General features: G+C 43.3%; 1 non-coding gene across 1 annotated transcript; it reads right to left on the bottom strand.

Moving 5' to 3' along the window:
- Positions 1–74, bottom strand: TRNAG-CCC (transfer RNA glycine (anticodon CCC)). Its single transcript has one exon. It is a non-coding gene; the product is annotated as a tRNA-Gly (tRNA).
- Positions 75–17,942: the final 17,868 nt, after the last annotated feature.

A 17,942-nucleotide genomic window follows, 5' to 3' on the forward strand; every position in this document is an offset into this window, starting at 1 on the left:
TTCCCCGACCAGGGATTGAACCCTGGGCCCCCTGCATTGGGAGTGCAGAGTCTTAACCACTGGACCATAAGGGAAGTCCCTCGAATTGTACACTTTAAATGGTTGAATAGTATGGTAGGTAAATGATATCACAATAAAACTGTTATTTAAAAAATCCTACCCATTGTTAATATCTTTATGTATGAAACACATACAAATTGATAAGAAAAAAACACATCTCCAATAGAAAGATGAGCAAAGGACATAAAATAGAAAACTCATAAAAGAAAAAATACAAATGGCTAATAAACGTGGGGCTATTTAAAAAGCTTTACCCTCAAATCAAAGGAAGGAGGGACTTCCCTGGTGGCACAGTGGTTAAGAATCCACCTGCCAATGCAGGGGACACAGGTTTGAGCCCTGGTCCGGGAAGAACCCACATGCCACGGAGCAACTAAGCCTGTGCGCCACAACTACTGAGCCTGTGCTCTAGAGTCCGCGAGCCACAACTCCTGAGCCTGAGTGCCACAACTGCTGAAGACCGCGCGCCTAGAGCCCATGCTCCACAACAAGAGAAGCCACCACAATGAGAAGCCTGGGCACCGCAACAAAGGGTAGCCCCCGCTCGCTGCAACTAGAGAAAGCCGGCGCGCAGCAACAAAGACCCAATGCAGCCAAAAATAAATAAATAATTTTTTTAAAAAAAATCAAACGAAGGAGAAACCTATAAATAAGCTACGAATTTTACAACGAAGATGAATATGAAGGTGTGGTGAGATGGGTGTTCCCATACACCAGTGATGGGAAGCTTTCTAGAAAGCAATTAGTCAGCGTGCATTAGCAGCCTTTAAGATGTTCTTACCCTTCTAGTCAATAAATGTATCATAAGGAAATAATTTGTGATGCAGGTAATAATATAATAATTAGGTAATAAGCAATTCAGAAGAGTTCTGTTAGTAGTAGAAAAAATTGGGGAAAAACTATGTTGTAGGCAGACTCTAAACTCATACTAAGTCATGCCTTGCAACAGTCTTAAGAGTTAGACTGTTATCTCCAAAATGGATGAAGAAAAGCATCACTCTGCAGATAAGGAGATGGGGGCACACAGAGATTATGTAGCCTGTGCCTCCAAGGTCACTCAGCTGGCGGTCACCCTCTTCAACAAGAGAGCCATTGAATAATGGCCAAAACTGTTACCCATTATTGTTGTTCTAATTATTGAGATGGGGGATAACTGAAAAAGAAATCAAAATTAAGAATGACTATGAGTAGTCATTGACTGTTATTAAAATTCTTTATTACAGTGGAATCAGGCCATCTTTAAAGGTTATCTAGTTTACTCAGTTATGGGAGTAATTTATATGCTATGTGATCATTAACACCCATGTCGCTGTGGATTAGAGGTGCAGGGGGGAAGGAATATGAAGGCAGTGAATTTTAATAGGCACGCTAGGGAATGGTTCTACAAGAGAGGTGTGAGTAGGCAGGCTGAGCCCTGGAGGGGAAGGACCAGCTGAGCGAGGTACCTGGAAGGGAAGAAATGGGAGGCCACAGACCTCCCTCCCACCTCTTGGGCCAGGACAGCTCCTGAGAACCTTCAGTGGCCCTAAGCACAAAAAAGATTATGATGCCATGTCTCCCACATCTAGTTCAAAATAAAAAGGAGGCTTCACTGAAAAATACATGGATGGCAGTCCCACAGAGTTTTTGCTTTCTCCAAAATGGGCACTTTAATATGTTTTTCAATGTCAAATTCTTTCCCAAAAAATGTTCCCCCTCATTTTCTGATATCCTTGCTTTGCTGGTCCCTAAGCATGTTCTTGGTTTGCATATTTAATTCCACCTGGGAAGTTTGGGCCACTGACCTCTCACCCATTGCCATTTGCCTGGCTGCTGCTTCCATATCCTCCAGAATTTAGATATCACCCCCTCCAGGAAGCCTTCCTGATCCTCCAAGTCCAAGCCTTAGAGTGATATCCATCTTGTTCATTAAAGCACATCCTGCTCTGGAATGTAGATTCTGTGAGAGCCGGACCACGTCCATCTTGTTCATTACCCACCCTAGAACAATACCTGGCTCAAAGCTGAAAGAAAGTTTACTAAATGAACGAATTATCAAATGAGTGACCATGCCCCCGCCCTGCCCCAGCCCCAACTCCCTCACCTCCCACAAGTGCCTGGACAAATCTAATGCACCACCTCTGTGGAGGTTACCATGACCTGACTCCAAGGCCCTTGAACTTCCCCTGCCTCAGAGTCAGAAACCCTTCCACCATCATGCCTTTGACTTGACCCTGACTGAGTCCAGTGAGAACCCAATCCAACCAAAGGATACAAAACTATAAGCATAGACTGAACTTACGTGACTGAATTTTCTGAACCTAGGGTGATAAAAAAAATTTTTTAAAGGCATTTATGACCTCACTCTGGGAAGTTGCTGAGTTTTATGAAATGTAAAGGGAAGGATGCTTTGCAGTTTCTCCCAAACTGGCATATCCCTGCCTTCATTATCCTTCTGGGAAATAGTGTTTTCCTGGCTGGAAAGACTCCTCCCACTTTGGTTTGCTTATGATCAAAGTCACAGATTCATTTACACAATTGCTAAGACATTCTTGAGGCCTTCTAGCTCAAAGGTTGCAAACTCCTCCCCAGCCAGTGTGGCCTTTGGAGGCAGCACACATATTTTTTTTAAATAAATTTATTTATTTTATTTATTCATTTTTGGCTGCATTGGGTCTTTGTTGCTGCGCACAGGCTTTCTCTAGTTGCGGCGAGCGGGGGCTACTTTCGTTGTGGTGCGCGGGATTCTCACTGTGGGGGCTTCTCTTGCTGCAGAGCACAGGCTCCAGGCCCACGGGCTTCAGTAGTTGTGGCACACGGGCTTAGTTGCTCTGCAGCATGTGGGATCTTCCCGGACCAGGGCTCAAACCCGTGTCCCCTGCACTGGCAGGCGGATTCTTAACCACTGCACCACCAGGGAAGTCCCCAGCACACATATTTTTATTTCACTTATTCAAAGTTTGGAATGGGAAGGGAGGAATTTAAGTCATTTGTGGGTGATGGCTTCTCTCACTTGCTCCAGGCCCCACCAACCCCAGGCTTCTACCAGGCTATCCCTTCCCTTTATGTGACCTGCCTGACCTCCGAAGACAGGTCTCAGTTTTGGCGACTGATGCTGGTTCAACCTCCAACCTATCCCAAGTAAAAACCCTTACCCAGGCTTGTAAACTTGACACCAGGAGAGCAAGTGTCTGCCTCTGTCTGGTGTCAAGCTGGGAGGAGCTGGCCTGGCAACATCCTGGCCCCCAACCTTTCAGAGAAAGCCAACACACACGCAGAGAAGCAGGGGAGGGTCTCTGCAAGGTTCTAGTTTCTCATTCTCCGTTTTGTCTAACTTTTTGTCACCTTAGTACTAGTCATCAACTTAGTACTAGCTGGTTCTTTTTTTCTTCTTTAAATTTACTTTACTTCTTTTTTTCATTGGAATATAGTTGATTTACAATATGGTGTTAGTTTCAAGTGTACAGCAAAGTGATTTGATTATACATATATGTGTATATATCCACATTCTTTTTTTTCCTGATTCTTTTCCATTATAGTTTATTATTAGATATTGAATATAGTTTCCTGTGCTATACAGTAAATCCTTGTTGTTTATCTATTTTATGTATGGTAATGTGCATCTGTTAATCCCATACTCCCAACTTATCCCTCCCGAGGCCCCCCTTCCCCTTTGGTAGCCATAAGCTTGTTTTCTATGTCTGTGAGTCTGCTTCTGTTTTGTAAATAAGTTCATTCGTAGTATTTTATAGATTCCTCATATACGTGATATCATATAATATTTGTCTTTCTCTGTCTGACTTACTTCACTTGGTACTAGCTGGGTTTTTGTCCCTTGAAGTTAAGTCTTGAGTAACACATCCTGTGTCTAGTATGGTCCCAGACGTAATAACCACAAAAGGGAGGTTAATTTTGCTCATTGTGATACTGCTTGTCATCGTCTTTCATCTGAGTTAATATAAACATCCACCTCTCTACCACCCCAGGTGATATGCAGTGCAAAAGAAATCATTACAAAGCTTATAATTAGTGAGACATAGTATCCAGGAGAGAGCCAGGGAAGAGGGGAAATACAGAGAAACACACCCAGAGGAGTCAAAAAAGGGAGATGTGAACTGGACTTTCATTTTTTAAATTTTCAACAGAAAAAAAAAATTATGACACTAGAATCGAACTTTAATGGGTCTAGCGCGATCATTTGGAAAACTATTAGGTAGAATCTCTTACCTTATACCTCATACTAAACTGATCCCAGATGTCCTGTTCACAGCCCACTCCTCTAACACATACCCACCCCCATCCACCCGCCCCCAACGATAGGGTGGGAGTCATGTGCTCACATATGTCCTGTAGCTCACCCTAAGGATCTTAGCACTGTAATCATGGCAGGCACTTAGAAAAATTGCTATGTTGATATGGTTAATAGAGCGGACATGGCCAGTGAATATAGCACGCATTTCTCTGCCCAGCACACCGTCCCATGCTTCCTCAGGTAACATCACTCTTCTCTGGAGACACTGCTCTTCCCCCACTCCAGCCACGTGGTCCGAGTGGGTGCGGCCAATCAGATGATGTGCGTACTTGACACAAGCTCAGCAGATCATAGTACCTCACCTCCACAGCCACGGCAATTAGCTCGAGGAAGGGGCACGCAACCCAAGTCAGGACAGACAGGACCCTTTCATGGGGTTTTAAAATATAGCTCCAGGGGAAGACGAAGCAAAGAACTTTCCTTTCCTCTTAGGTGGCGAAGCTGTGATGTGACTGAGAGTTCTCCACAGGCACCTCCCTTGAAGTATAAAAAACACTCGTTCAGGGCCTTCCCTGGTGGAGCAGAGGTTGAGAGGCTGCCTGCCAAGGCAGGGGACACGGGTTCGAGCCCCGGTCCAGGAAGATCCCACATGCCGCGGAGCAACTGAGCCCGTGAGCCACAACCGCTGAGCCTGCGCTCTAGAGCTCGCGAGCCACAACTACTGAAGCCCGCGCGCCTAGAGCCCGTGCTCCGCAACAAGAGAAGCCACCGCGATGAGAAGCCCGCACACCGCAACGAAGAGTAGCCCCCGCTCGCCACAACTAGAGAAAGCCCGAGCGCAGCAACGAAGACCCAACACAGCCAAAAATTAATTAATTAATTAATTAATTAAAAAAAGAAAATACTTGTCCACACAGGAAAAGAAATGCAGAGAAAAGGGGAGAGAGAGAGAGAGAGAATATGAGTTCAGTTACTGAAATTCATGCTTTCCTGAGGCTGAATTGTTATGCTTCTTCTGAGAACAATTCCAGTATCCAATAAATTACCCCACCTTTCTTTTTTCCCCCTTACATTAGTTTGAATTCAGTTTCTATTGCTTGCAAACAAAGGGTCTCCAATAGACTCACAGACTTAGAGAACGAACTTATGGTTGCGGGGCGGGGAAGGGTGGAGGGGAGAGATAAATTGAGATTTTGGGATTGCCGTGTACACACTGTTATATTTAAAATAAAATGCCTTTCCATGAAAAAAAAAAAAGGTCTCCATCAATTTATAAATTGTCTGGGATCTATTCTGGCTTTGCCCAAGGAGCATTTAGAGAACCCAAGTGAAAAACCTGTAGATTGGGAACAAACTTTAAGAACCAACATTCTTCAAGAGGGCGGTAGAAAAGAGCAAGAGAGAAAAAAGCTCTAAATAGGAATATATTTTGTAACTCCTCATAATAATAATAGCTATTGCTACCTATGAGGTCAGGAATACCTTCATTCTACAGATGAGAAAGGTAGTTCAGCAAGGTCAAACAGCTAGTAAGTGACTGGCTTTAAACTCAGGTCTGTGTGATTTCCAAGCTTAATCTTCATTTCACCAGACTAGAGTATGTTCCTGGCATGAAAAGCAAACCTTCCTTTAACCTAACATATTTTCAGGAAAATATTTGAAATAAAGACATTGGAGCTGGAAATTCCTGCCCATGTCCCTTGTTAGTGGTCAGCCAGTTACACATGCTTCCTTTCTTGGACATCTATAGGAATTAAGGCAGAATCTACTGACTCATTCATTCCTGGCACACTGAAAGCAGTCCAGATTGTTTATCTGTCAGAAGCCAGAATTGGGGAAAGGCCATTTGAACAGATGCATCAAAAGTCTACCTGAAGAGACTTCCCTAGTGGCGCAGTGTTTAAGAATCCGCCTGCCAATGCAGGGGACACGGGTTCGATCCCTGGTCTGGGAGGATCCCACAGGCCGCGGAGCAACTAAGCCCATGAGCCACAACTACTGAGCCTGCGTGCCATAACTACTGAGCCCAAGCACCAAGAGCCTAAGCTCTGTAACAAGAGAAGCCACGATGAGAAACCCACGCACCGCAATGAAGAGTAGCCCCCACTCGCCGCAACTGGAGAAAGCCTGTGCGCAGCAACGAAGACCCAACACAGCCAAAAAATTTTAAAATAAATAAAAATTTTAAAATTAAAAATAAAAAAAGTTTACCCGAAGGCAAAATGATGAAAAAATTCTTAAGTGTCTCGGGCAGAGGTTGGCAAACGATGGCTGGCAGGCCCGCGGTGTTTATAAATAAAGTTGTACTGGAGCACAGCCACACAATTCATTTATGTACTGTCTGAGGCTGCTTTCCCACTGCAGTGTCAGTTGAGTAGCTGTGATGCAAAACTTAAAATATTTACCATCTGTGCCTCTGAGAATAAGTGTGCTGACCTCTGGCCTAGGGCAATGCTCCAAAGAGAAGTCGGGAACCAGCACAATAGTTTTAGGCCACTTCTGCTCCAAGCTGACCCGCCGCTGGTTTTTAACCAGCAGAGAACATCCTGGTACTCAGCGAGCAGCCTTATTACATCTAAATCCACAGTACATCCTGTTCCCACCCCCATCTTCCCTGTTCCTGCTCTGCTACTCACCTTAGTTTTTCTTTCATTTTGACTTTCCAGGTCCATCCAATGTACAGCATTTCCCTCTGTCTCCTATGCCCTAAATCACAAACTCGCCTCTGCCTAAGCCTGTTTCCACCACTGGCTTCCACCTGGAGGACTCAAGCTCTGCTTCTGACTTTGGCCAATGGCGGAAGAAATCAAAGCCCGGAAGAGAGTGGGTCTGGGGCGTTTATTTCCCTGGTTCCTTTGCTGCCGGAAGCAGTGGATTTGCTGCCTCCCTCTATCAAAGGCCACAGTCCTGTCTGGGCAGCCCTCTCCCTTCAGCTCCTCTCCATGGATTCTGAGACTATTCCCTCCCATCGCGCCCCTTCATTGCTAATGGTTTCCGGCTCTTGCTAACACCGGGGGAACCACACTGTCTCCTATTGGTTTACAAACCCTACTCACATCTTTGGCCATCTGTATATCTCCTTTGGAAAAATGTCTATTCAGATCCTTTGCCCATTTTTCTTTTTCTTTTTCTTTTTTTTTTGCAGTACTCGGGCCTCTCACTGTTGTGGCCTCTCCCGTTGCGGAGCACAGGCTTCGGACGCGCAGGCTCAGCGGCCATGGCTCATGGGCCCAGCCACTCCGCAGCATGTGGGATCTTCCCGGACCGGAGCACGAACCCGTGTCCCCTGCATCGGCAGGCGGACTCTCAACCACTGCGCCACCAGGGAAGCCCTGCCCATTTTTCAATTGGGTTATTTATCTTTTTTTTATCATTGCGTTGCAATAGTTCTTTATATATTCTGGTTTTAAATCCCTTATGAGATGTATGTTTTGCAAATATCCTCTCTCATTCTGTGAGTTGTCTTTTCATTTTCTTGGTGGTATCCTTTGAAGCACGAAAGTTTTCTGTTTTAATAAAATACAATTATCTATTTTTTCTTTTGTCTCTAGTGCTTTTGGTGTTATATCCTTTAAGAACGCTTTGGCTAACCCAAGATTCCAAAAGTTTGCTCTCATATTTTCTTCAAAGAATATCTTTTACATTTAGGTCTGTAATCAATTTTGAGTTAATTTTTGTGCACAGTGTAAGGAAGGAATCCAGTTTCATTCTTTTACGTGTGAATATTCAGTTTTTCCACTACCATTTGTTGAAAAGAAAAGAGTCCTAGTTCCCCATTAAATTAATTGATTTTCAGCAAAGGTCTTGGCACCTTTGCTGAAAATCAATTAACCATAAACCTGAGGGTTGTTTTCTGGACTGCTGATCTATATGTCTTTATGCCACTATCACACTGCCTTAGTAATACATTTTTTATGTATTTTGCAAAGGTATCGATTCACAGTGGACTGAAAAAGAAAAAACTTTGTTGTTGGGGTTTTCTTCCCCACCACCAAAAAGAAATTTTCCACCACCAGCTGAGTGTCCTACAGTTCAACACAATCCTGACAGTATCTACCCAGAAATAGAGTCAGATGCCACAGGTTAAGGCCTCAGGACTACAAGATACATCCCCTCCACCCCACTTCAAGACACGATCACAAGTCCAGATTGTCACCTGTGCTTCTGACCACCGGCTAGAGATTGGAGGGTCCAACCACACCCTCCTCAGGTTCAATTAATTTTCTGCAGTGGCTCATAGAACTCAGAAAAAGACTCAGAAACATTTACTTACGTTCACCATTTTATTATGAAGCATATTATAAAGGAAACAGAATAGCCAAATGAAGAGATGCATAGGGCAAGGTATGTGGGAAGAAGCTGGTGTGCCGGTCTCCCCAGATCTCCAAGTGCTCACCCACTGTAAGCTCTTTGAACCCCATCCTTTTGAGTTTTTAATGGAGGCTTCATTACAGAAGCATGATTTTTTTTTTTTTTTTTTTTTTTTTGCAGTACGTGGGCCTCTCACTGCTGTGGCCTCTCCCGTCGCGGAGCACAGGCTCCGGATGCGCAGGCTCAGCGGCCATGGCTCATGGGCCCAGCCGCTCCGCGGCATGTGGCATCTTCCCGGACTGGGGCACGAACCCGTGTGCCCTGCATCGGCAGGCGGACTCTCAACCACTGCGCCACCAGGGAAGCCCCAGAAGCATGATTGATTGAATCATTGGCCATTGGTGATTGAACCTGATCTCTACCCCTTCTCCCCTCTCTGCAGGTGGGAGCTGTGGAGGGGGGAGGACTGAGAGTTCCAACCCTCTAAACACCTGGTTTGTTCCCCCTGGCAATCAGCCCCTAGCCTTAGGAGCTTTCCAAAAGTCGCCTCACTGACATAAACTCAGGTGTAGTTGAAAGGGGTTTGTTGTGAATATGAAGATACCTTTATCCCCTTATTAGGAAATTCTAAGGGTTTTAGGAAGACCAAATGTCTGTTTCTTATTATAAGTCACAATGTCACAAAAACCAATTGGTTCTTCACCCCAGTGGAGATACCCTGGCAGGTGAATTCTCCCCATCCCCCGCCGCAGCTGATCTAGACTTCAGTGTGAATAATGGCTCAGAGTGGTGTGAAGCAGGGGCTATTTCTATCATACAGCTATTGAGTTGTATGTACTGTAAGAGTCTGTTTAGCTCTCTGTCTTCTTGTCTTGACCATGAATTCTTGGGAGGCTAGGGCATCTTTCGTTATCCTTGGCATATGAGCCATAAACACTCCATATATGTTAGTTAAATGAATAGATAAATGAATAAATAAATAAAATGCGTTCTTTTCAGGGGCGAACTAAAACGGCAGGCTCCCAGTTTGGATTTGAGAAATGTGAATAGAGCTTGGTTTATACACATCAAGAGACTCTGGTATAAGCAACAAGACCCTACTGTATAGCACAGGGAACTATATACAATATCCTGTGATAAACCATAATGGAAAATAATATAGAAAAAGAATGTCTCTATGTATATAACTGAGTCACTTTGCTATACAGCAGAGATTGGCACACATTGTAAATCAACTAGACTTCAGTAAAAAAGAAGAAAAAAAAAGATACTCTGGTGCAGTGTTTCTTAAGTGTCCTTAGAAATGTTATGTTACCACAAAGGAGAAGGGGACGATCCCATGCTCAAATGAATTTGGAAATTCTTCTTTCAAAACGAAGTTAAAAAGATTTTTGTTTTTAATTGCAGGACTTCATAGAGCCTGTATTATGTAATATGCACTGCGATTCTCATGACGGGATAATTTGGTTGCAGTGTTTACCCTTTTAGGAAAAGCATTTATCTAGGACTACTGTTCTGTGGTCCACACTTCAGGAAATGCTTGTCTTGTCTCTAGATTTGAATTTAAGAGATGATGAAACCATCCTTTGCTTTTGGCGCAGTTTAATAAACATTTGCTGAGTGCGTACTAGGTGCCGGGCAATAGGATTACAAATATGAATGAAACACAATGTTTCCTGCCTTCAAAAACTGATCTAGCAGGCTTCCCTGGTGGCACAGTGGTTAAGAATATGCCTGCCAATGCAGGGGACACGGGTACAAGCCCTGGTCCGGGAAGATCCCACATGCCGCAGGGCAACTAAGCCCATGTGCCGCAACTACTGAGCCTGCGCTCTAAAGTCCGTGAGCCTCAACTACCTAGTGCCCGTGCTCCACAACAAGAGAAGTCACCACAATGAGAAGCCCACGCACTGCAATGAAGAGTAGCCCCCTCTCGCCGCAACTAGAGAAAGCCCACGTGCAGCAACGAAGACCCAACTCAGCCAAAAATAAATAGATAAGTAAATTTATTTAAAAAAAGAAAATGATCTAGCAAGGGAGACAGCACCAAATTCTTACAATTTCAGGGTGGTACGTTCAGTGAAGAAATTGTGTTTAGGGGAAAAATGGAATATAGAAGATGATCCTGTTAACTCTCTCCAGGGCGGTATGCAATGTTAGGAAAGCTTCAGGTAGGATAGGGACAGTGAAACAAGTTCTGAAACTTAAAGAAGCCATCACTCACTGGGTAGACAAATGGGAAAGGACTACTTGTCTGTTTGCCAGGACATTACTCCCTCCCTCTCCTAGACCCCTGGGGCACAGGTGGTGCACTGCACAACGCCAGGGAGCGCCATTCACTTACACGGTAATGAGCGGCATCCCCTGTAGTTGTACAACGTGGTGGCTCAGCCCACCCCATACACCTGTCATACCTTGTTCTCCATTTCAACTCATCCTCACCACCCCATACCACCACCCTGCTCAGAAAACCCTTGCCTAGCACAATCCTGGACTATTTCACAACACAACAACTGTAGGAAACTTCATTTGTGTACATCACTCTTAATTGGAATGATGCAAATAGCAACATAAACATTCCCAAGATTAAATATAGTGTATTTATCTCATCCTTTTCTTGTTATCTCATCAGTGATATCAGGCTGTGTTTCTGGCTCAGTCTTATTTGCCTTGAGCCACTTTAAAATTTCCTAAACTATATAGGATGGAACAGGCCAACTCTTGAATTCCAGAAACTTCAAAGAATATAGGGGCAGTGCAGGGACCAATAGAGGCAATTCAATAAGTGGCACTTTATTCACTAAGGAAGGATGGAACCAATGCTAACAAGCCTTGCCCTTTGGAGTTGGCTATCTGCTTGTATATGAGACCACAAAACCAAAATCCTTCAGGTCTGCTGCCTATAAAGGTTTTTAAACATATATTTTCGAGGAAAAATTGATTTGGAAGTTCAAAGTTCTTCTGCTCTTTTGATCCTTGAGTCAGTCTATGCTTATCCTTTTATTTTTTGATACATTGCAGACTTCTTATTAAATCATTCTTGGCATGCATGCATGCATGCTTATCCTGTGTTCAGAGTTATCTTTGGGGAGGGTTCATAGCTAGTAGCTCTCCAGCAGGCCGAGGGCATTTTACCTATATCCCTTACTCCAAGCTCGAAACATTCAGAGCAGATAAAATTAATGCAAAGAACAGACTCAAGTGGAAAAATAAAACACACAATAAGATGACTGAGAACATGAGGGATCCCAGGGTCCTATAACCAGTATTGGAGGATCCAGTAGTAGGGGAATTCATGGGCTGACTGTGTGCAGGTATTTTATTTTTGAATTTAATTTAATTTAATTTAATTTTTTTATTGCTCACTAGCTAAACTATCCTTACATCCAGTTAGTTGGTCACTACACAGAAGCTAGATCCAGGAATCCCATTGGCTAGAACTTTTCAAAGTCTTCTAGAACAGACTAAGCTCTATCAGTGGGGATTGGGAAGAAAGTTTGAGGTGAGTGCCCTGCCCAACTCATTGCATTTCTTAGGCCCAGAGCCTGTGAATTCTGACCGAAAAGTGGCCAACCAACCCTGTGAGCTGGGGAGAGCCAGAAAAGCCAAAACATATTCCTCAGGAGCAAACTGATACTAGCCGCTCAAGGTAGAATCAAGGATCAAAATACACTGGGATCCACTCCAGAAGATGAGTGGCAGATATACCAAAGGAGGCAGATAGAGACAATGGGGAGGGATGTTGAAAGTTGACAAAACCAGGACGAGAGGATCAGGCTGAAGTAACACCTGAGAATCAATTTTCTGCCCTAGATCTCAGGTTGTTTTATACACTGGGCAGGAGAGGTCCCAGGCATAGGGCCTGTGAGATATTTGGGATTTATGAAAACATTTGGGTTCTTGCAAGAAAGTATTGCTCTGCAGCACAAAGAGAAAAATCTCAAAATGTAAGTTAATGAAGGTTAACTAAATGTGTATGAAGCATCCTTATGTCAACGTCATTAATTATTCAATCTAGTATTCATAAAAATGTCCTTATATTGGAAAATAATTTGTAGATTAATATAGTAGTTAAAAGTATGAACTGTAAAGCTAAATTGCCTGTGGTCAAATCCTGGCTCCTCATTTACCTGTGTGACTTCCGGCAAGTAATACAATCTCCCTGAGCTTCCGTTTCCTCATCCTCTGTAATCCTGTATATAAGATGGGGTGGGTTTCGCTGGTGGCGCAGTGGTTGAGAGCCCGCCTACCGATGCAGGGGACCGGGGTTCGTGCCCCGGTCCGGGAAGATCCCACATGGCGCGGAGCGGCTGGCCCCGTGAGCCATGGCCGCTGAGCCTACGCGTCCGGAGCCTGTGCTCCGCAACGGAAAAAGATGGGGCTAGTTATACCACTAACCTCAAAGACTGTTGAAAAGATTAAATGAGCAAAACACTTAGAAGAGTACTTGGCACACTCTAAGGATGTGTACTAGCTGTTGTTGTTATTATCATTATTTTCTCACTTGGAAAGAATTCCAAAATATGAACTGACTTCTAAGAAGTCATCACCAAATTAAATGAGTTACTCACACTCAAGTAATTTCAAAAGCAAAATTATAAGAACCCTTTCCAAAGGATTTCTTAAAACATTTTATCAATGAAATTTTCAAGCAAATACAAATGTAAAGGAAATAGTAATAATTAACCCCATGTACTTTTCACTCAGCTTCAGCCATGATCAACTCATGGCCAATCTACATCCCTACCCACTGCCCTGCCCCCAAGCCAGGATTATTTTGAAAAAAATTCCAGATATCCATTCTATCATTTTGTTTGTAAATATTTCAACATTTATTTCTAAAAGATAAGGACTCTTTTAAAAAACATAACCACAGAAACACAAAAAATAACCCCAGAGCCCGGTAAATATAAATAAACACAAACACAAAAATAAACAATAAAATCATAATACCATCAAATATCTAGCCAGTGTTCAAATATGTGTGCTTGTTTATAGAATTATTTTTTTAGAGTTTGTTTGAATCAAGGTCCAAATAAAGTCCATTCTATGCAAATGAATGATGTCTCCTAAATGCCTCTTAATCTGTAGGTCTTTCCCTCCATCTCTTTTTCTTCTTACTGACAATTTGTCTTGTTGAATAAACCAGGTTGTTTGTCCTGTGGAGTTCGCCGTAGTCAGGATTTTGCTAGTTTGCACTTTACAGTGTCACTTCACATCTCCTTTCCCTGGTATTTCCTGAGTTGGTAGTCAGATCAAGTTACTTGATTAGATTATGATGGAATTTTTTTTTTGGAAGCCTCCTTCAGGGGTACCTCTATCAGGAGGCACACAATATCTGGTTGTATTTGTTTTTGAGATATTTGCAACCACTGATGATCATTGCCTAGAACCATTAATTCTTTCAAAGTTGTAAAATGGTGTTATTCTATCATTCCTTCTTTTAACAGTTGGAGTACTATAAAAAGAAACGTTCCCTCATCAATTAATTGGTTACCCCAAAGCATAGCTTGTATAAAAAAGGCAAGGTAAATGCCTGATTCTTTCTTTTTATTTACTAGTTTTCAAAATAATGACTTGGTTCTCTAGCATCCTACAGTGTTGCCCAGAGGCTTGTTTGTTATTTTGGTCTCAGTTCTTCACAATGTGGTTATACTAACAACTGGATATACAGTTAACTTCTTTTTTTTTCTTTCTTCCTTCCTTTTTTTTTCTTCCATTTTGCTTTCACTGTTAAATAATGCTTTTTGTCATTTAATTTTATTTTTATAATTATACAAAATATCATATGGTTCCTTGAATCTACAAAACAAGGTACCTTCAAAGTCTAGCTTTTATTTCTGTTCTTTCCAGTTTCTTCCTCTCACCTACAGATAACTGTTCACTTTAATGGTATATTTTTCCATTGTCCTTTTCTCTGCCAAATAAGTAAATATACATACAGATTTGTATCTCCCTCTTTTTATATAAACATTGGCATATTATACCCACTTTTCTCCATCTTGATCGAATAACATTTATAGCAAAAATTTTAAAAGTATATTTAATGTGTGATGTGCTTAGTTGCTATTTTAATGTTTGCTGTAATAGGTAGGCAGGGCTTCAAAAGCTAAAAAAAATGCCAAGCCCGCTGCTTTTATATTCCCAGCCGAATAAGCTCCATCTCTAAGCCAGGCCAGTTTGAGGTCGACAGAGTGATTGAAATTAGCCGGCTGCACGTGGGAAGTTTCCTGGAAAGGCGAGGAAATGCAGTTTCCGCCAGAAGTTCCTATGAGAATCATGGTGCAGAGTTCTATCCTCAACATCAGACTTCTGCGATGGGCTTGAGATTTGAGGACCACTCCACCTCTCAGAAGGTAAGGTGGAGGATCTCGTTAGGTGAAACACATTGGTTGTTTGGCCCTAACAAAAACAGCACCTTAGAGTGGACACTTTCTGTGTTGTTTTGGTTTGCTGTTTGCAGACTCAAAACAATCCCGTTTGCAGACTCAAAACAATCCCATACAGAGTAAGGGGAGAGGTGCACGCCAGAGCCAGAAGTCCCAGCAGCGAGCAGGGACGGGGCCGGGCCCGGCGGTGGCGGTGGGTGGAGCCAGGCTGTGGGTGGGGCTGGGGCGGGGTCTGGCTGCTTAAGGGGCGGGGCAGGACGCCTGCCGGGAGAGGGCGGTGGAAGTTGGCCAGGCTGGGTCGGGCTGAGCAGGTGTCTCTCCCACCGAGCCCAACGTAAGCAGCCGAGCCTGTTCCTGCAGGATGATTCGTCGGCATGAGCCCCCTCACTTCCTGCCTCCCTCGCGGCCCCCAGAACCTGGCGCAGCAGAGGGCCGAGAAGGAGGCGAGGCCGGTGGAGTGGAGGAGCGAGGAGGTGGCTAGAATAATCTAGAATACTCTTGCCCTCTTCCGCAAGCAGTCTCAGGCTGCATCTCTGTGACCAGGCCTCGCTGGGAGGTCTCGTCTTCTACAAAACGTCTGCACTCTCTGGTTCCTAAGTCTGATTTATTTGCTCAGGCTGCCTTTGGTGTACATTCAAAAGTATATTTCCCTCTGTGTTGAAAGTGGTCCCGTTTCTGGGATGGAAAGAGCAACAGAACATAGTAATTTGACCTCTAAGGAAGGCTCTGCCAGTGGCTCTCAAGTCTTTTGACTCAGAAAAAGGGCACACGGTGAATGATCATGGATAGAAGCACATTGATGAGGGCACATCCCCATATAGAATTCTGTGCGGCTGTGAGAAAGAAAGAGGTAGATCTATAGGCACTGATGTGGAAGGACGTACGTAACATATTGATGACTGACTACTAAATAAAGCAAGTTGCAAAATGATATATGTTTGTAAATGTATTGGAAAAATTCATAGTAAAATGTTATTAGAGGTTTCTTCTAGGAAGTGGGGTTGGAGAATAATTGTATCCATGACAATGCTTTCTGCTGCAAGTAAAGAAAACCTCAACTCAGTGGTTCACACAATAAGGAAATTTAGGGGGAACCTGGGATTGATTAACTCAGCAGCTCAAAACATCATTGGAAACCCAGGTTCTTTCTATCTTTCTGCTTTGCCATTCTCCGGGAGCAGGCTTTGTTCTCAGGCAGCTCCGCTCATGTGGGATAGGTGCGGTAGTTTCAGGAGAAACATCCAAACTTAATATCCCTAGCAGAGAAGGCCAGAGGCATCTAGCCGAAGTTACCGCTGATCAAAGTCACCTGACACAGGAGTCCCAGTCACACTCCAACACTGCCACACTCCATTCTTGGCTGGAAGCTGCCCTGGGAAGCGTGTCCTCAGGTGCTCAGAGACTGTTAGTCAGTTACGGTCCCTGCAGCTGGAGAGCTGAGAAGACATTCTCAGGACAGTCACAAGCATTCTCTCTTTTTAAGAACAAATGCCCCAGCAGACTTTCCGTATGTGTCACAGGGATCACATGTCCTTGTGTAAACCAGCTGAGACCACTATGATTGACGTAAAGGTAGACCAATCAGGACCACACCCTCAAGATGGTCTAGTGCCCACCTCCCCAGAAGAATGTGGCTACTGGGGGGAGGATGGGAAACTGCAAAAAAAATTCCTTCTGTTAGGAAGAAGAAAGTGACCATATTACTTGTATAATAATAGCTATTATTTTAGTTAGGGCAGTTAAGAGAATGGGACTTGGCATCAAAAAGAAAAATATTTGATTCCATCTCTATGACTTATAATCTGTAATCTTGGGCAAGTAACTCAACATCTTCAAGTCATTATTATTAAAAAGTTGAAAGTGATTCTCAAGGTGAAAAAAAGTACACAAAACATTAAAGAGATGTGAGTTTCTCTTATGTCCTAGGGAACAAATTATTTCCTATCTGTAAGGATTCAGAACATATGTGTTAGATTACACCACTTTAGGTTTAGTTATTATTTTAATGTTTCAAAGAACTGGAAAAGTATGTTTCTTCTCTAAGCACAATGGGAAAAAGTCACAATAATCTCTTTTTAACAAGTTGAGTAAAATGTCCTTTTATTTCCTCTCAATTCGTTTGTTGTTTAGAATGACAGAAAGAATATTTCGCAGATGGTTATGACTTTTGATTACAAGGTTATGTGGCTATTTTGAAAATGATCAGTTTAGTTCTGTTTATTCATGCAATTATATATAATCTTGGTTCTTAATCACTTAAATTAAATTAAAGCCCAGTATCTTAATATCACTTTAAGATACCTGCTAAGAAAACTGGGAAGCTGGGGAACCATGATTCATTAGTGGGTTTAGGTTTGGGTATTTTCCGAGAGATACTGGAAGTCGCAGAAATGAAGTGGTGTTTAGAATAAGGTCTAGGATGTAAAGTAAGAATTCAGATCCACCCCCAAACTATGTGAGATCTTAGGAGGGTCATTTATCTTTGCTGCTTTTAAGTTTTCTTGTTTAAAAACTAATAATTAAGTTGTTTGAAGATTACAGCATATCAAGTTATCTATCGCTGCATAAAAAGCCCCTAAAATTTAGTGGCTTAAAACAACAATCCTGGGCTTCCCTGGTGGCGCAGTGGTTGAGAGTCTGCATGCCGATGCAGGGGACACGGGTTCGTGCCCCGGTCCAGGAAGATCCCACATACCGCGGAGCGGCTGGGCCCGTGAGCCGTGGCCGCTGAGCCTCTGCGTCCGGAGCCTGTGCTCCGCAACGGGAGAGGCCACAACAGTAAGAGGCCCACGTACCACAAAAACAACAACAACAACAACAACAACAATCCTTTAATTTTCTCAAAATTTCTTTGGGCCTAGTAATTTGGACTGAGCTCAGCTAGATAGATTTTTCTGCTGGTTGTCTAGGGTCACTCCTGTGGTGACAGTCAGCTTGTAGACTGGTAGAGA

This window comes from Lipotes vexillifer, unplaced genomic scaffold (genome assembly GCF_000442215.2).
Source record: "Lipotes vexillifer unplaced genomic scaffold, Lipotes_vexillifer_v1.1 scaffold492, whole genome shotgun sequence".
In the NCBI taxonomy this organism is placed as follows: Eukaryota; Metazoa; Chordata; class Mammalia; order Artiodactyla; family Lipotidae; genus Lipotes; species Lipotes vexillifer.